Genomic DNA, 25,315 nt, shown 5'->3' on the forward strand with positions numbered 1-25,315 from the left:
CATTAGTATACCGCATTGACAAATGGGAAGTCCCTGAGTAATGTCACAGACACATGGAGGAAACACTGTGCAGGATACTTCATTTACATCTGAAGCAGTGACTTCCATAACTTGCACCGAAGAAGCAGTAAAACTTAATACCTTATTCTGGTTTTGTTAGAGCTTATTAGGTGCGAAGACGTCGTGTATACCAAAGCGTACTGGCTACAATTGCTTTTGCATCACATTTTTACCTTACATCACGTAGTCCATGACGGTCGCTTGTACCCATTTGCTGCCGCTACAAAGAAATCCTTTCTAAAGCGCGTTACGTTTAACGACTGTACGAGATTTACGTTGGCACTTAAAAGGATACGTGAGTCTGATTTTATAACCCACAAATGATACTAGAATTTTACGATGGTCTATAAAACGGTATCGTAACAATTGCCCAGTATCGATCGCATTCCCGGCAAAGTTCGAAGAACAAATTTGCTCCCCGCCTCTACTAGGTTGAGCAGCAAATTACACCACCCACTGCTGCTTATGACGACGCAGAACGTATTTATTTCGTTCAATACTGATTGTTGTCTGAACAAAGAGTTAAAAGTTCAAAATAGAAACAGTTATGTGTCTGATTCCTGATAACGTGAAATATTTCTGCTTTTCTCTGGGATCAGTCCTGCTATGCATGGTGTTCACTAACACTCGGTTTATTTGGTCGACCAGAAAGCAGTACTCGTTTTCATACTACAATTGAAATACCCCCCGCTTTACACATTTAATATATCACGCATCAAACCACAAACAAACTACAGAACAACTAGAAAATTCTAGCAAAAATACTGAGTGAACCAAGTATCGGACACAATTCAGTAATTGCGTAAGTATCGTCACCAACGCGAATCCCTATCATTTTACGCGGTAGGAATGAATTGAGGAACTGAGAAAGGTAATGCCCTAAAGCACATCATCGTCGATTGTGGGATTGTAGCATTTATTCATACTTCTGACATGTTGATCTTATTGTGAACCCGGTTTATCTGTGTTACAGGCCGACACTTTATACATGAACTTCACGAAAAGCTGTCTCTGATGTTCACTTAAATGTGGACTCAAAGACGGTGTGCTTTAAGCTCTTATGGTTCTCAGCCCCTCAATTCATTTCTTGTTTTCCGTTTGCATTCTCAATTCTAGGTTAATTCCTAGCCCCTGGTAACTACTCGAATAGTGATAAACATGCCGTACATCAACACTTCATATTTGCCAGAATTACGTGTAAGACTCATCTGCAGGTTTTGTACTAGAGAAAGGTTACAACAAATAAAATCACATGTTTAATGGTCTTGCAGGTGACAGCGATCAAGGTGGTTCGCATATGGGATATACAGAAATTAGTCTAAAATTCACTAGGTACTGTACAGGCGTCACTAATGTAAGAGTTGTGTTGTATATCACTAGGCCCTAAACACCGTATTGGCTTTCTGGTACGATAGTGCAAGCTCGAGAGATTGCGTTGTGCAATTTAAATTAGGAATTTCCTGTGTGGAGCAAGTGTACAGACTGTAAACGCCAGTTGCTCGCGTGTCGGTTCTCTGATGCTGATACCACAGTTATTGAAGCAGGGCCAATTTGATTGCAACAGAGCTATTATCTAGAAATGGTCAACGTTTGATGTGACAAGCCCAGATGAGTTTCAGCATCGAGTATCTCCGGCGGCTGACAACAATATTCTGGCGCCAAATGTAGAGCATATATGCTAACTGGCGCGAGGCTGACTGATGTGAGGTCGCGTTGAATGTAATGAACCGTATCTGGCGAGTGTTCCCGAATGGTCGGCTGTATTCTTGTAACCCGTCGCCAGGTCAGACTAAGCGTTTCATCAAGGAAATCCTCCACGTTAAAGTGTTCATGGACAAAAATGTTTGATTTCCTTTTTTAAGTTGATCTTTTGATAACATCTGCATTATCTTTCGCATATTATAATCATTCGGTGCCCTTACAATTTTTCTCCTCTGCTAATTTTTCCCAAACATCAAGTTGCAATATTCCTGAAACTGAGAACTGTACGTTATTACTTTTAAAATACCTCCATAGTTTCAAATGGAGAGAGTGTTTCCCAAACAGTTAATTACTTCCAACTTTGTATACAGTCAATCGTCTGCAACTTTTTTTTTCGAAATATCACACTGCGATATATTTACAGAAAAAACCCCGCACGGATTGAATTTTAATGTACACAGATAAAGTTGTACATGTTACGTCGTGTTCTGTATGAAACTAATTTACAATAATACCGCAGAACTTCTACATTCATCTAATCTTCTCTCTCTCTCTCTCTCCTCTTTTTTGCTCACTTACACACACGCACACACACACACACACAAGACAAACGGTTAGTGCTACGTAAAATTGGCATGGGCGTAGCACAACGGAATGGAATATGTGACATGAGAGCCCATATATGAAATACCGGAAATTAAAAAATGAAAACATGTCTGTTAAAAGTCATATACTATCTAAAAGCAAGAGATTCTAGGCAAAATCGAAATTAAACAACTATGTCCAAATAATGTTTCAGCGATTCATTCCAAATTTTAATTCATACCCTATGACAGCACTCACGTAATTAAGGATAATGCGAAGTTAAATAAGAAAAAAAGCGCTATGTGGAACGTTACATTGATTCTAACACGTAATTATACTTCGAACTTCATGTATGACTTCGTTGAGCTAGGTGTCTTAAAAATAAGAAAAGAGACAAATCCATCGATAACACGTGTACGTTCATCTAGAAGAACTGAGCAAGGCGAGTTTACAGTTTACTAAACTAATGGACATGTTTTACGAAACTACAGAATATGAAGAGGCAGCTGTTATTAGTACGTTTTATGAAGAGCAAATAAGGACACGAAGAAGAAATGTCAACAGACGTGTTACACTGGATGGTCGTCCCAGCAGTTAATACATTCAGGAAAGAAATGGTTTACAAAAATCTTGTTCCATCATTTCTTAAGTATTGCTCACCAGTTTGAGATCACTCCTCTAATCTTCCGAGCTGAGGGGTCGTAGTCGAAATATAAAACTACTCTTTCACATTTCATCTCTAATAGCGGAGTGTTCGCATTGCTGTTGCTATTTTACCTCTGATGATGTCTCCCGCAGCTGGAGACGAAATGCCGGGGAATAGTTTTACGTATCGACCATGACCTCTCAGCCTGGCAGTCCGAGAATGACTACATTACATGATTAGACTGGGACCATTACCATGTTGCATTAATAGAAGAAATAGAGAAGATCCACGAAAAGCCATGGATTTCATCAAGGGCTGGTTTTCAGCGCAAGAGCATTACGGAGATGAGGGATCAACCACAGCCTTAGTTACAATCTCTTCATATCGACCAGTGGCAACATAACAAACCCCAAACAGCAATACAAACATGACTTCAAAGTGAGAACAATGACATTACCTGTTGCCAGCAAGCCGAAATGTAAAAATCAAATGTAATATCATACAAATTCTTAATAAAAAATACTGAAGCTAACTAGACAGCCGCTCGAAATAGGGAGGTTTTGGGGTGGAGAAAAATAAAACAATAGGTACAAAATCGCTATAATAACAAAATACACAAAATTAAAAAAGAGAATCAGAGTAATGTTGTAGAATGGTTTGTTTCAAAGATGCAGAGAACTAAAAATTAGATCTAACCATCTTTAATGTACTGAAAACATCACTTGACGTATGTAGCTCAACTGAATGTGCCAATACCAATACTAAAAACCAGAAACCGGGACCAATACTGAGAGCTTAAAAGTGAGAAATCAATAAGTGTAGCCAAAAGTAGCGAGAACTAACGAAACACGATGTCATAAATATCACTTGACGCCTATAGTTCATCTTAAAAACTGAAAGGAATACAAAAGGCAGACAGCTACACCGGAATTATCCTCCACCATACACAGTACAGTGGCTTGTAGAGTATAGTCGTCGATGGTTATGTTCTTCGATGGCTTTTTCTTTTGTCCAACCTCCGGCCAGTTGCGAAATGGAAACCACAGTGAAAATAAAAAACGTTTTATTTGCAACATTTAGCTGCACCTTCCAGCTACTCTACTTCACATAGTTGCTGCTCTGACTTATACATCTGTTGTAGCGTGGTACCAAATTTCCATTATTCTCGTCATTGAAGGCAGCCGTTTGTGATTTCCGTCAATTCCTTAAGCTGGTCTGCGTTCGTTGCCCGTGACCCAAATTGTTGTCCTCATAGCCAGCGGTTATAGTGAACAAGAGATGAAAATCAGAGGAAACTATGTCCAGGCTGTATGGTATGTAATCAAACACTTCCCACCTGCAGCGTGCGAAAGAGAATTGTTGGTATGAAGAAGGAAACGCATAACAGTCACGTTATATGGGCTCCTGAAATTAGGTGAAATCTCTCAGCAGGACTTCACAGTTGGCAGGAGACACTATTTTCTACGTATCTTTAAGTGCTCACTGTGTGCACAGAACTGAAAAGAGTGACGTGACGCGATGCACACATCTGTGCAAAGCTTCATCGTATTTTCACTGTCGTTTCCATTTCGCGACCTATCAACCTTACTTTCCGAACAGCCCTCTTAAAAAACCGAGATGATGCAACGAAGTGTAGCTTGTTACGAATGCCGAAGGAGTGTCTTCATTGCACCTGCAGAGAGCTGTCAAGAATTTTCACGAGGAAGAAAATGTGTGACAGTTATGTTATGTGGGCTGCCTGAAATTAGGCGAAATCCCTTAGCTCGGGGCTTCGCACTTGGAAGGACACACTATTTTCTAGGCATTTCTGCGTGCTCACTGTTGCTCTGAACTGAAGGGATGCATGGGTATACAAGAGTCGCAGCGCAGCACTACTGCGCGAAGCTTCACCGGATTTTCACTGTGGTTTTAATTTTGTGATGGATTGGAGACCTAAAAAAAAAAGAAAAGGTAGCTCTCATAGACGCAATGTGGTCACGAAACTGAACATTACATTTGATGAAATCACAAGTGGATTCAGTCACTATGGAATTGTCAGCAGGAAAAAAAAACGATATTTGCTATATGTGCATTGCCAATTACTTTGGGAATCCTGCGGAAGCCGACCGAAACATAGTAAACAAGCCACCTCGAGAGAATCGCGAGGGTTCTCTTCCTCCAGCGCGGAGCAAATATCCGTTCACACACTCTCCAATATAATATGAGCACCCGCATTTGAATGACAAAAAAAGGAGAGAAACCTATGAATGTGCGGGAGGCCGTCACAAAAGCGACGGCCGGGTGTGCAATCTCTGCTGCCGCGGGCTTCAAAGGCGGGAGAGGCAGCCGGAGCAGAGGCGCCTTCTGGCGCAGAGGCAGAGGCGACGACGAGCGCCGCAAAAGGGAACGAAGGAGTTGGACAGGGAGGAGGCCTCCGCACTGTGCTGCAAGTTGGCGCCAGAACCGCCACACACAGCGCCAGTAATCCTGGGGGCATCAGCGCGTGCAGACTTAAATTAAAATGTTCCCGGCACAAGTTTGCCGGCGCAGGGCAGCCGCCGACGGAGCGCGCCGCTGTACGCGCGGCGTGGTACGGTGTGGTGGGACCGCCGCGTCGGCCGTGTGTGAGCAGGCGCGGCGTTGCGCGACCTGCACCTAGCGGCCTTAATTAATTCTTCTAAGCGGGCCGGGTTACCTCACTGACAGCGTCACCCCCTGCACTGGGCAGTTTCTAGCACCGGCGTTGTAAGCGCGTTTATCAGTGCACTGCACAACAGTGCAGGGAATTACTAAGGGGACTGAAGTTTATTTGAATTACCGTGTAGGGCTTTTTAAAGCCTTTGCGTCAAATGTCGGGAGGTGACAGACAATGGGGAACCATTTCTATTCGAGACACTTCCTGAGAACGCTGTTTGTCCTTTAGTACCCAAAGGCCCTGGTACGACGAAATTTCATAGAACTAGTAGGATGTATTAAGTAGGTGTGCTATATACTGCCTGCCCCAGTAAAACGGTAGAGTGCTTTTCAGCAACGGAACCTTAACAATGAGTGTATCGAAGGGGGGAAAGATACTTTTGAAGCGAATCAGAAACTTTTAAGGGGGGCAGGACGTCAAACGGGCCGACTTGGAGCATGAGAGGCACCACAGGACATTTTAATTTCTGCTGTCTATACTTTTACAAATAAAATCATAAAACTTTGTCAGCATGACCAGAAAGGATTCAGGATTCACACTCGTACCAGTGGGAGTTCAAAAACACAGCAAAATAATTTTTTTTACATGTCAAATTTCATCATTTCTTCACTTACTATTGCCAACATGTGTTGCTGTAGGTACACTTTTCTTCATACGTAAGAGAGAGATTCTTCGATGTATTTTGCACAGCACACAAACCATACTCACAGGTGTATGAAACTCTAGAATTTTCCAAATCTATTAAAAACCGCGGTAAAAATTCAGATAATAAACAGTAGTCCGCAGCTCGTGGTCGTGGGGTAGCGTTCTCGCTTCCCACGCCCGGGTTCCCGGGTTCGATTCCCGGCGGGGTTAGGGATTTTCTCTGCCTCGTGATGACTGGGTGTTGTGTGCCGCCCATAGCTTAGTTAGGTTTAAGTAGTTCTAAGTTCTAGGGGACTGATGACCATAGATGTTAAGTCCCATAGTGCTCAGAGCCAATAAACTGTAGAATTTGAGTTTTTTTCTAAACATTAAGTTTAAAATATAACAGCTCATTCATTTTTTCGTAAACCGAAGAAATTCTAGAGTTTCATACTCCTGTATGTATGGTTTGTATGCTGTGTAAAATTCGTCGAATAATCTCTCCCATTTATGAAGAAAAGTTTACCTATATTAACAAATGCAGCAAATAGTAAGTGAAAAAATTATGAAATTTCAAACATAAAAAAACTAAATTGGTACATTTTTGAACTTCCACTGCCAAGAGTGTGAATCCTGAATCCTTTCTGGTCATGCTGACAAAGTTTTATGAATTTGTTTGTAAAAGTATAGCCAGTGGAAGTTAAAACGCCCTGTGGTGTCTCCTGCTCCACGTCGGCCCGTTTGACGTTCTACCCCCCTTAATTGTCTTGTTACATGCGGAGCAGATGACTGCATAATACGCAACTCATGTTGTACAGACACATTGCAGAGTGTGTGCAACTGGATTATAGACAACTATCGCTGGACACACACGTTGCAGAGTGCTTGCACCTTGTCACCAGTCAGGGGTATAACTAATACAAAAGGTCACCTGGAATCGCCTGGAGGTACCAATGAATATTTTGCCTCTTATAATAGTTGTTCCCCATGACGTGATGTATTATCTTTAGACGTTTGATGCAAAGACACAGGAACGCCATGTATGTATATCCTAAGACAAGAAAACGACGCACCGTGAAGGAATTACCAGAATGGGTCGGAAATCGGTAGATGTGATGATGTACGTGTACAGACAAACCAATGATAAGAATTGTAAAAAATTGGATGTTTTATTCAAGAGGAACTGGTTCGGGATGTCAGTAAGGTGTTGGTCCACCTCTGGATCTTATTCTGCTTGGCACTGCTTGACAGAGTTCTTGGATATCCTCCTGAGGGATAACGTGCCAAATTTTGTCCAAATAAAGCGTTAGATCGTCTGAATTCCGAGATGGTTAGAGGACCCTGCTCAGTTGTGGGAGGAGAACCAGCGACCCTTTAGGCCAAGGCAGGGTTTGACACACATGAAGACAAGCAGCAGAAACTCTCGCCATGGGCGGGCAGGTATTATTTGGCCGAAATGTAAGCCCAGGGTGGCATGCCACGAAGGTGACAAAACGGAACATTGAACATCATCAACTTACCGCTCCGCAGTAAGGCTGCCGTGGATGACAACCGAAGGAGTCTCACTGTGAAAATGAATTGCACCCCAGATGATCACTCCTGATTGTCAGGCAGTATGGTGGGCGACAGTTTGGTTTGTATCTCACGGTTGGCTGGGGCGTCTCCAAACACATCTTCACTGGCCATCGGGACTCATCACTTAAAGTATTTTAGACGTACATTAAAAGTAAGTTTAAGTACTATACTACAGCCAAATTACTCTCTACAGCTGTCAGACAACTGTAAAGGCAATCTTTAATGCCACCAGACAACTTTAAACTGTATATTCTGATAATGCTCTTGTCAATTTGAAGAGCGAAACCGGTCATAATAAAAAATACAAAGTGTGACTTGGGGCTCTTTTTCAAAACTTATGAACAGTCGCCGGTCGGTGTGGCCGAGCGGTTCTACGCGCTTCAGTCTGGAACCGCGCGTCCACTACGGAAGCAAGTTCGAATCCTGCCTAGGGCATGGATGTGTGTGATGTCCTAAGGTTAGTTGGGTTTAAGTAGTTCTAAAGTTCTAGGGGACTGATGACCTCAGATGTTAAGTCCCATAGTGTTCAGAGCCATTTTTATTAACAGTCGCTCTCCCTGCAGGCAATGCCTGCTCTTAGTAAATCATCTGTTTGTTTGTACACATACACTACTGGCCACTAAAATTGCTACACCACGAAGATGACGTGCTACAGACGTGAAATTTAACCGACAGGAAGAAGATGCTGTGATATGCAAATGATTAGCTTTTCAGAGTATTCACACAAGGTTGGCGCCAATGGCGACACCTACAACGTGCTGACATGAGGAAAGTTTCCAACCGATTTCTCATACACAAACAGCAGTTGACCGGCGTTGCTTGGTGAAACGTTGTTGTGATGCCTCGTGTAAGGTGGAAAAATGCGTACCATCATGTTTCCGACTTTGATAAGTGTCGGATTGTAGCTTATCTCGATTGCGTTTTATCGTATCACGACATTGCTGCACGCGTTGGTCGAGACCCTATGACCGTTAGCAGAATATGGAATCGGTAGGTTCAGGAGGGTAATACGGAACGCCGTGCTGAATCCCAACGGCCTCATATCACTAGCAGTCGAGATGATTGGCATCTTATCCGCACGGCTGTAACGGATTGTGCAGCCACGTCTCGATCCCTGAGTCAACAGATGGGGATGTTTGTAAGACAACAACCATCTGCACGAACAGTTCGACGACGTTTGTAGCAGCATGGACTGTCAGCTCGGAGACCATGGCTGCGGTTACCCTTGATGCTGCATTACAGACAGGAGCGAGTGCGATGGTGTACTTAACGACGAACCTGGGTGCACGAACGGCAAAACGTCATTTTTTCGTATGAATCCAAGTTCTGTTTACAGCATCATGATGGTCGCATCCGTGTTTGACGAGATCGCAGTGAACGCACATTGGAAGCGTGTATTCGTCATCGCCATACTGGCGTATCACCCGGCGTGATGGTATGGTGTGCCATTGGTTACACGTCTCGGCCACCTCTTGTCCGCATTGACGGCATTTTGAACAATGGACGTTACATTTCAGATGTGTTATGACCCGTGGCTCTACCCTTCATTCGATCCCTGAGAAACATTTCAGCAGGATAATGCACGACCGCATGTTGCAGGTCATGTACAGGCCTTTCTCGATACAGAAAATGTTCGACTGCTGCCCTGGCCAGCACATTCTCCAGATCTGTCACCAATTGTAAACGTCTGGTCAATGGTGGCCGAGCAACTGGCTCAGCACAATACGCCAGTCACTACTCTTGATAAACTGTGGTATTGTGTTGAAGCCGCATGGCTGTACCTGTACACACCATCCAACCTCCGTTTGACTCAATGCCCACGCGTATGAAGACCGTTATTACGGCCAGAGGTGGTTGTTCTGGGTACTGATTTCTCAGGATCTATGTACCCAAATTGTGTGAAAATGTAATAACCTGTCAGTTTTAGTGTAATATATTTGTCCAATGAATACCCGTTTATCATCTGCATTTCTTCTTGGTGCAGCAATTTGAATGGCCAGAAGTGTACATCACATCTACCAAGTACGGTCCCATTTGGATAATTCCTTCGTGGTGCCTAGTTTTTCTGTCACTGAGTGTATTTTATGATAAAGTTTAGTTTGTAAATTCTGCGTTTAAGAGATCGCCTGTAGAATTAGTTGTACTGAGGTGGAACGAGTCATATTACATTCATATTGTCACTTGTAATCAGAATCAAGTCGAAAACCGAAAGCAGGATCGTCAGGTAAGTACAGCACTCAGCACTGAAAGCACGTTTATTATGAATGCTAACATACAGCTGCGACAGAAGTGAGCAGCTGGATGGAGACTACTACTGTTTACACCTGCGTCTAATATGTACAAGCACTGCGAACATAAGAAATTTTCAGAGTCTTCCAGAAATGATAAATACTAAATAACAAATGATTGCTCGTAGTCGGATTTGAACTGGCAACTGGGTAAGTGATCACAAATTTTGCTTGTACCATTGTTCAACACTTTTTGTGCTAAAGAGGACCTTAATATGGCGTACAGAATGTCATTTTTTCTTCTGGTTTTGTGGTTTGTACATCATGGTTTCATTTCTTAACGTTGTGGGTTACTTACAACGATATTCATTAGGGAATAGATATACTGTAAAGCAGTGGTCAAAATGACTAACTCTTGAATAGATGTCTAGAAGATGATGGTGGGTGAGCACTAAATATTATTCTTAATCTCGTTTTTTGTACAAGGGAAACATTCTTCCTGAAAAATGAGTTACCCCACGACATTATTACATAAGATATCATTAAATGAAAGTAAAAAAATATGCTAACGTACTGATTTGTCTCGCCCTAAGATTTCCAGTTATCCGAATTGCAAATATGGTTGAACTGAGTTGTTTTGGGAGCTTAACAACGCGTTTTGTTTTTCAGGCCGGCCGGAGTGGCCGAGAGGTTCTAGGCGCTACAGTCTGGAACCGCGCGACCGCTACGGTCGCAGGTTCGAATCCTGCCTCGGGCATCGATGTGTGTGATGTCCTTAGGTTAGTTAGGTTTAAGTAGTTCTAAGTTCTAGGGGACTGATGACCTGAGATGTTAAGTCCCATAGTGTTCAGAGCCATTTTTATTAACAGTCGCTCTCCCTGCAGGCAATGCCTGCTCTTAGTAAATCATCTGTTTGTTTGTACACATACACTACTGGCCACTAAAATTGCTACACCACGAAGATGACGTGCTACAGACGTGAAATTTAACCGACAGGAAGAAGATGCTGTGATATGCAAATGATTAGCTTTTCAGAGTATTCACACAAGGTTGGCGCCAATGGCGACACCTACAACGTGCTGACATGAGGAAAGTTTCCAACCGATTTCTCATACACAAACAGCAGTTGACCGGCGTTGCTTGGTGAAACGTTGTTGTGATGCCTCGTGTAAGGTGGAAAAATGCGTACCATCATGTTTCCGACTTTGATAAGTGTCGGATTGTAGCTTATCTCGATTGCGTTTTATCGTATCACGACATTGCTGCACGCGTTGGTCGAGACCCTATGACCGTTAGCAGAATATGGAATCGGTAGGTTCAGGAGGGTAATACGGAACGCCGTGCTGAATCCCAACGGCCTCATATCACTAGCAGTCGAGATGATTGGCATCTTATCCGCACGGCTGTAACGGATTGTGCAGCCACGTCTCGATCCCTGAGTCAACAGATGGGGATGTTTGTAAGACAACAACCATCTGCACGAACAGTTCGACGACGTTTGTAGCAGCATGGACTGTCAGCTCGGAGACCATGGCTGCGGTTACCCTTGATGCTGCATTACAGACAGGAGCGAGTGCGATGGTGTACTTAACGACGAACCTGGGTGCACGAACGGCAAAACGTCATTTTTTCGTATGAATCCAAGTTCTGTTTACAGCATCATGATGGTCGCATCCGTGTTTGACGAGATCGCAGTGAACGCACATTGGAAGCGTGTATTCGTCATCGCCATACTGGCGTATCACCCGGCGTGATGGTATGGTGTGCCATTGGTTACACGTCTCGGCCACCTCTTGTCCGCATTGACGGCATTTTGAACAATGGACGTTACATTTCAGATGTGTTATGACCCGTGGCTCTACCCTTCATTCGATCCCTGAGAAACATTTCAGCAGGATAATGCACGACCGCATGTTGCAGGTCATGTACAGGCCTTTCTCGATACAGAAAATGTTCGACTGCTGCCCTGGCCAGCACATTCTCCAGATCTGTCACCAATTGTAAACGTCTGGTCAATGGTGGCCGAGCAACTGGCTCAGCACAATACGCCAGTCACTACTCTTGATAAACTGTGGTATTGTGTTGAAGCCGCATGGCTGTACCTGTACACACCATCCAACCTCCGTTTGACTCAATGCCCACGCGTATGAAGACCGTTATTACGGCCAGAGGTGGTTGTTCTGGGTACTGATTTCTCAGGATCTATGTACCCAAATTGTGTGAAAATGTAATAACCTGTCAGTTTTAGTGTAATATATTTGTCCAATGAATACCCGTTTATCATCTGCATTTCTTCTTGGTGCAGCAATTTGAATGGCCAGAAGTGTACATCACATCTACCAAGTACGGTCCCATTTGGATAATTCCTTCGTGGTGCCTAGTTTTTCTGTCACTGAGTGTATTTTATGATAAAGTTTAGTTTGTAAATTCTGCGTTTAAGAGATCGCCTGTAGAATTAGTTGTACTGAGGTGGAACGAGTCATATTACATTCATATTGTCACTTGTAATCAGAATCAAGTCGAAAACCGAAAGCAGGATCGTCAGGTAAGTACAGCACTCAGCACTGAAAGCACGTTTATTATGAATGCTAACATACAGCTGCGACAGAAGTGAGCAGCTGGATGGAGACTACTACTGTTTACACCTGCGTCTAATATATACAAGCACTGCGAACATAAGAAATTTTCAGAGTCTTCCAGAAATGATAAATACTAAATAACAAATGATTGCTCGTAGTCGGATTTGAACTGGCAACTGGGTAAGTGATCACAAATTTTGCTTGTACCATTGTTCAACACTTTTTGTGCTAAAGAGGACCTTAATATGGCGTACAGAATGTCATTTTTTCTTCTGGTTTTGTGGTTTGTACATCATGGTTTCATTTCTTAACGTTGTGGGTTACTTACAACGATATTCATTAGGGAATAGATATACTGTAAAGCAGTGGTCAAAATGACTAACTCTTGAATAGATGTCTAGAAGATGATGGTGGGTGAGCACTAAATATTATTCTTAATCTCGTTTTTTGTACAAGGGAAACATTCTTCCTGAAAAATGAGTTACCCCACGACATTATTACATAAGATATCATTAAATGAAAGTAAAAAAATATGCTAACGTACTGATTTGTCTCGCCCTAAGATTTCCAGTTATCCGAATTGCAAATATGGTTGAACTGAGTTGTTTTGGGAGCTTAACAACGCGTTTTGTTTTTCAGGCCGGCCGGAGTGGCCGAGAGGTTCTAGGCGCTACAGTCTGGAACCGCGCGACCGCTACGGTCGCAGGTTCGAATCCTGCCTCGGGCATCGATGTGTGTGATGTCCTTAGGTTAGTTAGGTTTAAGTAGTTCTAAGTTCTAGGGGACTGATGACCTCAGAAGTTAGGTCCCATAGGGCTCAGAGCCATTTGAACCATTGTTTTTCAGTGTAAATTCCAATAATTATTGATACCTGATATTATTTTTAAGTTTCTTCTCTAGTTGTTATTTCTTCCCCAAGCTTTACATTTATCACTGGTGTAGCAGCTCTAAGTGTACAGAACTGAATATGTTGTTGCTTCATGAATTTAAGAGTGAGGCAAATTTACAGAAAGCCATTCCATAATAATATTTTGAACGACACGGGATACTGATACAAAACCGCCTACATGTACGAGAAAAGAGAAAGTCAAGTGGCGTGACACTGAGTGATCTCGTAAACCAGTTGTTGTCATTATTACGCATATTACAACTTGCTGGGTAGAGAGTATTCAGGACTTCTCTCACATGTGTGAAATTCTGCACTCACTTTCGTGTTCCGGTGTCAAGTAGCAAAGTTTCGAGTTGAAATGGCATTACCCCTTTGAGTAATGCGAGTTTTGACCATTTACATTGGAGTAGTTGGACAGATAAGGGTCTAAAAGGCCACCGAGAAAAGTTTGAGCCCGAATATTAAATGAGACCGGTTCCTAAAAATGTGTTCGGAGCATGCAGAAGGGGTCTCCATTATTTTTTTTGTTTTAAATTTTATGTATCAGTTACGAATGCTGAAGATTTAAGTATACTTACACAGAAAAATATTGCGAAAGCTGGATTTCCACGTACAATTTGTATGACAACTCTTTCCGAATTGAAAAGTTATCTGGTATGAGATTCTTCAATTTTCTCAACCTATGGAAACGAGGACTATAAGCGTGCAACACCATCCAACGGTTTCCGGAACCAGTAGCGTGCACCACCATCCAACGGTTTCCGGAACCAGCGCTTAAGTAATGAAATGATAGTACTTGTTCCTCGAAACCAAATGTACGTACAACTCTTTGCTCACCAAAAGCATGCAAACAATGATCCACAGCAGTTAAAGCCCTCTAATTTTGGAGCTTTCTGTTCATATAACGATGCTCGTAACAGAGTCATAGGCCTTTCATAATTCCTAGAGTACAAGAAGCCACATGTATTTCTGGATGTTCCGCGAATAACGTTACTTACGGGGGCGTGAAGATGAGGTGTATGTTACATGACTTAACACTCACTAGCGAGCAACTGAGATTTCTTTCCGTCACAAACTTTTATGGTACAATAGTTGATTACGATAGATGCTAACATACAATTCAATCATGCCTGCTGATAACAGCTAGCTACCGGGCGTATTCGGAACCTAAGTTCCGATTTGGCGCAAAATGGAAACCACTGTGAAAATCCGATGGAACTTTGCACTTATTGGGCAGTGTCTTTAGTGTTCCTTTCTATCGCTTCACGACGCTCTTTTCAGTTCAGAGCGCAAAGTGATGACGTAGGAATGCGTAACACAACAGTGTCTCCCGCCAAGAATAAGGATCTGGTGACAGATTTCGCCTGAAGCTATGCAGCCCACGTAACATATTCTTCAAGACAATTCTCAGTCGCATTGTGCAGGCCATGAGGACGCTCCTGCAGCGTTTTCGATGGGAAGTGTCTGATCACCCACAATTCAGCTCTTAATTGGTTCCCTTCGATGTTCATCTCTGACACATCAACCGCTGGCTACGAAGACAACATTGTGACACAAACAACGAAAGGCAGACCAGCGAAGAGAATTGGCGGAAAGCACAGGCGGCTGCTTTCTATGGCGAGTATATTGGAAAATTTGTACAATGCCACTTCAAATGTCGAAGTCCGAGCGGCGGCTATTTAGAGAGGTAACTCGAAGGTTTGGCTAACTGTTGCGAATAAAAATTTTTTGATTTTCGCTGTGGTTTCCATTCCTGCCACCGGTGGGACATTACTTTCCGAACAGCACTAATAACGAAAGCTGATGCTTGCACTCATTACCAATAGAAAAAAATGGCTCTGAGCACTATGGGACTTAACTTCTGTGGTCATCAGTCCCCTAGAACTTAGAACTACTTAAACCTAACTAATCTAAGGACATCACACACATCCATGCCCGAGGCAGGATTCGAACCTGCGACCGTAGCAGTCGCGCGGTTCCGGACTGAGCGCCTTAACCGCGAGACCACCGCGGCCGGCCATTACCAGTAGAAATACAGTTTTCTTCTTGTATGTTTCGTCTGGGAGAACAAGTGAATATAGACTGTTAAACATAAAACACTGCTCCACGGGTTATCTAACCAATAGACGCACGAGAACGGAATGATCATCCTATCAAATTATTTTTTGTATCTAACACATAACAACAGAAAAATCCTTTTACACATTAAATATCAGGTTAACTTCTATTGGGAACGTGTGTGCACTCAGCGACTATGATATGACTTACAAATGACAGAATACAGCAATCAGCTGCCCTTTCTTGCAGGTTTTATTTGGCAAATATAGATTTCTGCTAGTGTCTAGCAATTATCAATGCATTATTTCATAGTATAAATGCATGTCAGTTCCCTGTTGTTCGGGCGTCTGTCACAGTTCTTTCAAGACAATTTGCCTTGAAAGAACTGTGACAGACGCCCGAACAACAAGCAACTGACATGAGTTTATACTATGAAATAATACTTTGATAATGGCTAGGGCTAGCCGAAATCTAGATTTGCCAAATAAAACCTGCAAGGAAGGACGACTGATTGCTGTTCTCTATCATTTGCACAATAAAAATACTCATCAACAAGAAAAGTGGAAACAGAGCACTCGGAGTTACAAGGGAAATAGAGCAAACTGATATTTTTTGGCAGACGATACTAGCGTTGTATCAAATCCTATTAGACAGGAAGCAAAAGAACAGAATATGAAGCAGTTCTGAAAATGAACTCAGTTTAACTTTCAAGAAACACACTGTATTCCATTCCGTATAGAAAGTAGTCACTCGTGTAGCATGTGAACTGGCGTCAGTAAATAAGGTAGAATGCTACAAATTGTCGTGCGTACGTATTGGTGAAATCTTGAACTGGAAGAAGTATTGTACTGAAATCCTCAAACAAGTTCAGCAGCTTTTGGTCTTCGTGTATTTATTATTCGTGGAAAAAAACGAATTACATTTCTGCTATATTTAGCATATTTTATTGTGTAACTCACTACTTACAAATTAAGTGTTGATTGCAAAAAAGCGAGCAATATGAATAATACGTGGAGTTCAATCGCGTTTGTCACGTAAGTATTTGTTGAAGAAGTTAAGCATTTTAACTGCACTATCGGAATATAATACACTAATGAAATTCTCTGCTAATAACACATTACATTTTGAGAGAAACAGTGATATCCAAACCTTCAACACTTGACGTAAAATATGACCTTTATCACCCATTATTAAAGCTGTAGCGGTTCAAGAAGTTCCATATAAAGCAACGAAGTTTTTAGTGATTTACCAAGTAACGTTAAATGTCTGAGAGGTAGCAAGGCAAGTTTTAAATCTAGCCCAAAATCGTATCTCAGGGACAATTCCTTCCATTGCATGGACGAATTTCTACTTAAAAACTTTAGCCTGTAAAAAAAAAAAAAAAAAAAAAAAAAAAAAAAAAGCAACCCTGGTTTTAAGTGTGTTGCTTGAGTAAGAATAAAAAGTGTGATTGACTCTAACTACACTCCTGGAAATCGAAATAAGAACACCGTGAATTCATTGTCCCAGGAAGGGGAAACTTTATTGACACATTCCTGGGGTCAGATACATCACATGACCACACTGACAGAACCACAGGCACATAGACACAGGCAACAGAGCATGCACAATGTCGGCACTAGTACAGTGTATATCCACCTTTCGTAGCAATGCAGGCTGCTATTCTCCCATGGAGACGATCGTAGAGATGCTGGATGTAGTCCTGTGGAACGGCTTGCCATGCCATTTCCACCTGGCGCCTCAGTTGGACCAGCGTTCGTGTTGGACGTGCAGACCGCGTGAGACGACGCTTCATCCAGTCCCAAACATGCTCAATGGGGGACAGATCCGGAGATCTTGCTGGCCAGGGTAGTTGACTTACACCTTCTAGAGCACGTTGGGTGGCACGGGATACATGCGGACGTGCATTGTCCCGTTGGAACAGCAAGTTCCCTTGCCGGTCTAGGAATGGTAGAACGATGGGTTCGATGACGGTTTGGATGTACCGTGCACTATTCAGTGTCCCCTCGACGATCACCAGTGGTGTACGGCCAGTGTAGGAGATCGCTCCCCACACCATGATGCCGGGTGTTGGCCCTGTGTGCCTCGGTCGTATGCAGTCCTGATTGTGGCGCTCACCTGCACGGCGCCAAACACGCATACGACCATCATTGGCACCAACGCAGAAGCGACTCACATCGCTGAAGACGACACGTCTCCATTCGTCCCTCCATTCACGCCTGTCGCGACACCACTGGAGGCGGCATGCACGATGTTGGGGCGTGAGCGGAAGACGGCCTAACGGTGTGCGAGACCGTAGCCCAGCTTCATGGAGACGGTTGCGAATGGTCCTCGCCCATACCCCAGGAGCAACAGTGTCCCTAATTTGCTGGGAAGTGGCGGTGCGGTCCCCTACGGCACTGCGTAGGATCCTACGGTCTTGGCGTGCATCCGTGCGTCGCTGCGGTCCGGTCCCAGGTCGACGGGCACGTGCACCTTCCGCCGACCACTGGCGACAACATCGATGTACTGTGGAGACCTCACGCCCCACGTGTTGAGCAATTCGGCGGTACGTCCACCCGGCCTCCCGCATGCCCACTGTACGCCCTCGCTCAAAGTCCGTCAACTGCACATACGGTTCACGTCCACGCTGTCGCGGCATGCTACCAGTGTTAAAGACTGCGATGGAGCTCCGTATGCCACGGCAAACTGGCTGACACTGACGGCGGCGGTGCACAAATGCTGCGCAGCTAGCGCCATTCGACGGCCAACACCGCGGTTCCTGGTGTGTCCGCTGTGCCGTGCGTGTGATCATTGCTTGTACAGCCCTCTCGCAGTGTCCGGAGCAAGTATGGTGGGTCTGACACACCGGTGTCAATGTGTTCTTTTTTCCATTTCTAGGAGTGTATGTATACATATCTTGTAAACCGACTCATTTTCCAACATTTCAATATGGAATCGTCCAAATTATCTAAAGAACGTGTAACTGAGTGAGTAACTAAGAAAATGACTACATAAGAGGGCTACACAGCCTGACACTATAGTCAAGGAAGATATGGTTTCCACTCATGATCTCAGGTGATAAGTATATGAAACGAAAGTTTGCCTCTCCAGCGAACAGTAAATAACTTAGGAACTGATAGTATAGACTAATTCTAATAAAACATTTCACTTAACATGTGTCCAATTGTTACTGGCCACAGAGATACAGCTAATTACAGAAGGAAGTTATCATTTCTCACGTTGGTAATCCAGTGGCTGCGGTCTTATTTGTCGATTATCATTTATGTTATCAAGTTCAGGTTGTGAAGCAGTGATTGACTTCAGATAACTGAAATTTTCAACGGCGATCGTCGTTATGATTTCTTCGGCACTTCTGGTGCATCGTGTACACATGCGGCGTCTATTAACAGGTACTGAGTGCGCCGATACGGTATTTTCGCCCAGGCTTTGTTCAGGAAACGCTGCTGCAGGTTCTTGTAGAGAATACAGTAGACGATATCCTTACTGCAGAGTACCAGATTTAGGAGTGTTTACTTGTGTTTTCAATGAACTACGTGGTCTGATGAAGTGCTCAGCAGTCATATTTCATTTGAATGAGCAAAACAACTGATTCACTGAGTGTGGATGAAGTAGAAGATATTATTCAGCTCGTTGAGCGTGCTCCTTTAACGAGCAGACGCAGAATTTCTACGCGTACTGGTGTTCCACATACAAGACTGTGACGGACACTGCATATGCACAGCCCTTATCGTAGTGATTTATAGCGACTCTAACTTCGAAAACGAGGTAATCTTACTCTTTACTTCATGATTAAAAGAGCTTTTGGGAGACTTGACCGAAGGGATGGATAACATTCGAATGCAATTTCTAAAACTATTGGTGGAAGTGGCAGCAAAAGCGACCATTCACGTTGGTGTGTAAAATGTATGGGACTAGAGATATACAACGAGACTTTCGGAAACACACCATCCACATAATGCTGAATACTCCAAAAGCGGGCAAGACCGAGAATTATCGCACAATAAGGTTAATAGCTTATGCATCCAAGTAGCTGATAAGAATAATATATCGAAGAATTAAAAAGAAAATTGAGGATCTATTAGATGACGACCAGTTTTGCTTTGGGGAAGGTACAGGCACCAGAGATGCAGTTCTGACGTTGAGGTTGATAATGGGGGCAAGACTGAAGAAAAATCAAGACATACTCATAGGATTTGTCGACTTGGAAGAAGCGTTCGACAGTGTAAAACGGTGCAAGAGGTTCAAAATTCTGAGGAACATATGGGTAAGCTACAGCGAAAGACGGGTGATATACAATATATAAAAGAACCAAGAGGGAATAATAAGATTCGAAGGCCAAGAACGAAGTTCTCGGGTTAAAAAGTGTGTTTAAGACAAAGATGCAGTCTTTCGCCTCTACTGTTCATTCTGTACATCGAAGAAGCAATGACAGAAAGAAAAGAAAGATTCAAGAGTAGGACTAAAATTCAAGATGAAAGGATATCAATGGCAACATTCGCTGATGACATTTTATCCTCAGTGATAGTGAAAATGGATTACAGGATGTGCTGAATGGCGTGGACAGTCTAATGGATACTGAATATGCATTGAGAGTAAATCAAAGAAAGACGAAAGCAAATGAGGAGTAGAAGAAATGAGAAAAGCGAGAAACTTGACATAAGAATTGGAAGTGTAGACGAAGTTAAAGGATTCTACTGCCTAGGCAGCAAAATAAACCAGGATAGATGGAGAAAGGAGGACGTAAGAAGCAGGCTAACACAAGCAAAAAGGATTTTCCTACCCAAGGGAAGGCTACTTGTATCAGACAGTAGCTACAGGGATGCCACAGGGGAGGAAACTCTTGGCGGGCCGCATCAAAGAAGACTAAAACAGGCCTTGAAGACCCAATGGTACCCATCGACCGCCGTGTCATCGTCAGCCCCCATGTGCCGCTGGATGGGTATATGGAGGGTCATATTGTCTGCACAGCGCTCTCCCAGCCGTTGTCAGCTTTCGTTACTGGAGCCGTTAGTTCCCCATCAAACATTTCTTCAATCGGCCTGAGTGCAACCCACTTGCCAACAGCGTTCGGCAGACCGGACGGTCACCCATCCAAGTGCTAGCCAACCCCAAAATAGCCAGGCTTTGGTGATCCGTCGGGAACCGGTTTTATCACTGCTGTAAGGTCGTTGCCATGAAAGAACACTGATGATAAAAGAAAAGAATGAATCTGATGAAGCCACTTCCACTCGTGAGAATATAACACTCGTAACCCACATTGTCGACGGTTCCATGAAATTCCATGTGCCTTTTTGGAGAAACACTTTCAGAGACGGTTCTCTGTAAATGTGTGGTGTGGTATCATAGATAATAAGTAGCTGAGAGGGTCTGTTGTATTACCACTTCGTCTTACAGGGCTAGATTTTATAGAAAACAAACTTGAGCGCTGTTGGATGAGGTTATCTTGGCTGCAGGGATGGGTCTGGCCTTCCACTATGACGGGGCGCCAGAACTTTCTAGTCGTCAGACGACACAGCACCTAAACATTTGCCGGAAGATGTATCGGCAGAAATGGTCAAGTACTCTAGCAGCCAAGGTCTTCCGATCTTACACGTTTAGATTTTTGCCTATGGGGATGATTGAATTGAGCCACTATGATACAAGAACGCCAAGACGAACTCAGAAGAGCTATACGGGGTATTGTCAAGAGAATTTTGAAGTGCATTGAGATCGGAGGTGGAAAATCAGCTTTGAACTTAATTATCTGCTTTTGCACAGTGTATTCTGTGGGTATTATTTTGGGCTACATAATAATAACACCTTGGTAACCAATAAAAAATCGACATATGTTATATGGAATGTTTTATTATTTAAATTGTTCTATACTGTGGCCTTCTAAAATATTTACCATTCCTCCTGGAACAAACTCTGTTTCGACAACACGCAATAATCGGATTTACGCCTCAAGGAGTAGCACAGTGAATAACTTCAGCAGGATAGTCATCAATAATGTAAAATAGTTACTTAATATATTAATGCGAGGAAAAAGAATGCTGAATGTCCCCAAAACCTGTCTCACAAGGTGTTGCGAACAAAAGTGTAGTCCTTTGCCAAAAATATTTTTCACAAATATGAATCTCACTTTTAGAAATACACTGCAGGAAAGAAATTCAGCGCCCTCAAAGATTGCGTTCAGTAGCACCAAGCTATAACATAAATGTATTGAAGGAGTGCAATGTTAGCAGTTCACTTGTGAGGTCATCAGTGATCACATGGCGCATAGGAAGCCTGTCTGTGCATCCTCTGTTTTGACTCCGCAGGCAGTAATAGTGTTGAGTTTAGAGGTGGAGAGTGCAACATTCATTCTGTGGTACAAGCATGCCCACCAACAACGACGCACTCCTGTTGAACAGCTTCAGCCATGTGAATGGGGTCCCATTTCAAGCCTACAGGAAGTTGGATGGACGTTTCGACAGATTGCTGCACATGTTAACGGTGTGTCGGTGCGTTCAGTAGCTATCTGTGGGACATTCCGACACATGTAGACCATATATTGAACGTCATGATCGACGCATTGTGAGCAGCAGTGGTCGACTGAAGATTATCCACGCACGAATACTGGCACATGTGTCATCAGAGATCTTTGGGAACCGTCTGCTTGTAGCAGGCCACCACTGGCAACACGATACCGCTAACTATGGCAACTATGATATGAAAGAGTTGACATACGACTGGACGCCACTCTGTTGTCTTCTTTGATGAGAGTAAATTCTGTCTCTATCCGAGTGGTGGATGTACACTTGCATAGCGTATATCTGATGAGCTGCCTGTTCCAGAGTACATTCGCCCACGACAGTCAAGTCTCATCCCAAGCTTCACAGTGTGGGTGGCCATCAGCCGCACCGCGCTGTCACATTTAGTGTTTCTGCAGGGTACAATACCCAGGGCTCGCTACAGTGCACAAGCTGTTATCTCCGTGCTACTGCCGCATCTTCGACACGAAGTTAATGGGCTTTCTCAGCAGGAGAATGCACGACCACATGCGGCCGCTGCGACACAACATGGTGTACAGCTGCCCTGGCCAGCAAGTCCACCAGGTGTCTCGCCGATTGTCGTATGGGACTTGATGAAGCGGGTAATTACTAGTTCTCTAGGGTCTACAAGAACCGTTGCCGAATTCCAATAAAAGGTGCAAGAGGCTTGGGACAATATCCCGCAAGATGCCATTTGGAACCTTTATCGTCGTTTGCGTACGAGAATACACGCATTGCCTCCAGAGGGGCTTATGGTGGTATATGTGTTTAATTTGGTCTGAATTTATTACCATATGCTCACACAATGATGAACGATCTAGAATCCTTTTTTTTTCTGATCAGTCCTCTGACTAGTTCTATGCGGCCCGCCACGAATTCCTTTCCTTCATCAAACCATTCATTTCAGAGCAGCACTTTCACCATGCATCATTAATTATGTGCTGGATGTACTCCATTCTCTGCCTTCCTCTACAGTTTTTACCCTCTACACTTCCTCTAGTTCCATGGATGTTATTCCCTGAGGCTATAACACACGTCCCATCACGCCAGCGTTCTCCGTATGTCCCTTTCTTCGCTCACTCTACTGAGGAACGGAATTATTCCACCTGATTTTCAGTATTCTTCTGGAGCACCACCACTGAAACTTTTGCATTCCCATCTGTTTCAATTTTACCGCTATCGATGATTCACTACGATACAACGCTGTGCTCCAGACGTGCATCCTCAGAAATTTCGTCCTCAACTAATGGTCTATGACTGACTCCAGAAGACTTCTCTTGGCCAGGACTGCCTTCATTACCAGTGTCAGTCTGCTTTGTACCTCTTTCTTGCTTCAACAGTCATGGATTATTTTGCTTCCAAGGCACCACCAATTTTGATATTAAGTTTCTCGTTCTTTTCTTTTGTGTTCTAATTATTTTGGTCTTCGTCTGCTTTACTCTTAATCCATGTTCTGTATTCATTAGACTGTTTCTGGTTTTTTATTTCTGTTACTTCCTATTATTTTCGTCTTTTTCTGGTTTATTCTTAATCCACGCTCTGTATTCATCAGAAGTTCATTTCATTCAATAAATCCTGAAATTTTTCTTCACATTAACTGACGATAGCAACGTCATCAGCATATCTTGTTACTGACATACTTTGACCTTGAATTTTAATTGCACTCTTTCATCTTTCTTTTGTTTCTGTCATGTATAGATCGAATAGTACAGTAAAGGCGTAAGACTGCATCCTTGTCTTAAACACACATTTTAATCCGAGCACTTCGTTCATTGTCTTCAAACCTTACTATTACCTTTTGCTTCTTTTACATATTATATATCACCCTTCTTTCCCTACAGCTTACTCACATTTTTCGCAGAATTTTGTACATCCTGCACCATTTCACACTGTCCAATGCTTTTTCCAAGCCGACGAATCCTACGAAATTGTCTTGAATTTTCTTTATTCTTGCTTCCATTATCAACCTCAATGTCAGAATTGCCTCTCTGGTACCTTCACCTTTCCTAAAGCCAAATCTGCTGTATATTATTCTAGTCAGCAGCTTGGATGCATGAGCTGTTAAGCTGACTGTTCGATAACTCTCGCACTTCTGACTCTTGCAGTCTTGGCAATTGTGTGAATGCTATTTTTCCTCAAGTCTGGATGCGCATCGCCAGTCTCATACACTCTTCACACCAACGCAAATAGCCGTATTGCTGCCGCATCTTCGAATTATTTTAGAAACTCCAGTGGAAAGTTATCAAACCCTTCTGGTTCATTTTATGTCATGTTCTCGAGAACTCTCTTAAACTCTAACACTGGATCCCTGTCGACTCCAGTTTCGTTTCCTGTCAAGTCATAATTCCTTCCCTTCATAAAGGCCTCCAGTGTACTCTCTCCACCTAACCGCTCTCTCGTCTGCAGTTAACAAATGATTCCGATTGTACATCTACCCTTAATGTTACCATCCTTCCTTTTCCGGCAGTGTAATAAGCACTTAGTTACAAAGTTCAATTCCATTACCAAATAAAAGAACAAAATGGCAAAGAAGTAGAGAAACTTATTTCGGTTTGCAACGTTCCTTTTGTCCGTGCCTCGGAGATTCCAGGCCACTGTGCGAATTCACAGTGGTGGCAGCAGCCGTATACCGCGTACTCTTGGCAATGTATTGCGACGTATTGCTCAGTAGTCTAGTAGGCAATGTTTATTAGAGGAACTGGCTTAATTCTCTGCTCTGCTGCGCTATCAGTCCATCTAAATGTCACCGATCTCACTTATACTGGTTTTAAACAACTCCAAAGTCAATAATTTAAATTCCCATAGCTGAGTACTTTCAGGAAAGGTTCCTAGGTGCAACCATTGGGCGCAAATATATTAACTGCTGACTGTTCTTTTCACCGCCTCCAACTACTACCGACTCCCGCTGATAATCACCACAACGAAACAGTAATACAATTTAAAAACAATAGGGGAAGAATCACACAGAAACATCACTCTCAAATTTCATCAGAAACAAATATAATTTATTAGCTTCTACTAAACGTTGCCAAGCCCGTCTCGTTCACTACAGCAGTTCCGTCCAGCCGACTATTGGCTCTATGATCTGCCTGCCGAGCACGTGTGTGTTCACTAAAAGGCAAAACTCGCCAAAAACACCGAGATCCTTAACCAGCAATCACTCCCGCAAACGGGACCACAC

The sequence above is a fragment of the Schistocerca americana genome, chromosome 4 (assembly GCF_021461395.2).
Source record: "Schistocerca americana isolate TAMUIC-IGC-003095 chromosome 4, iqSchAmer2.1, whole genome shotgun sequence".
Taxonomy (NCBI): Eukaryota; Metazoa; Arthropoda; class Insecta; order Orthoptera; family Acrididae; genus Schistocerca; species Schistocerca americana.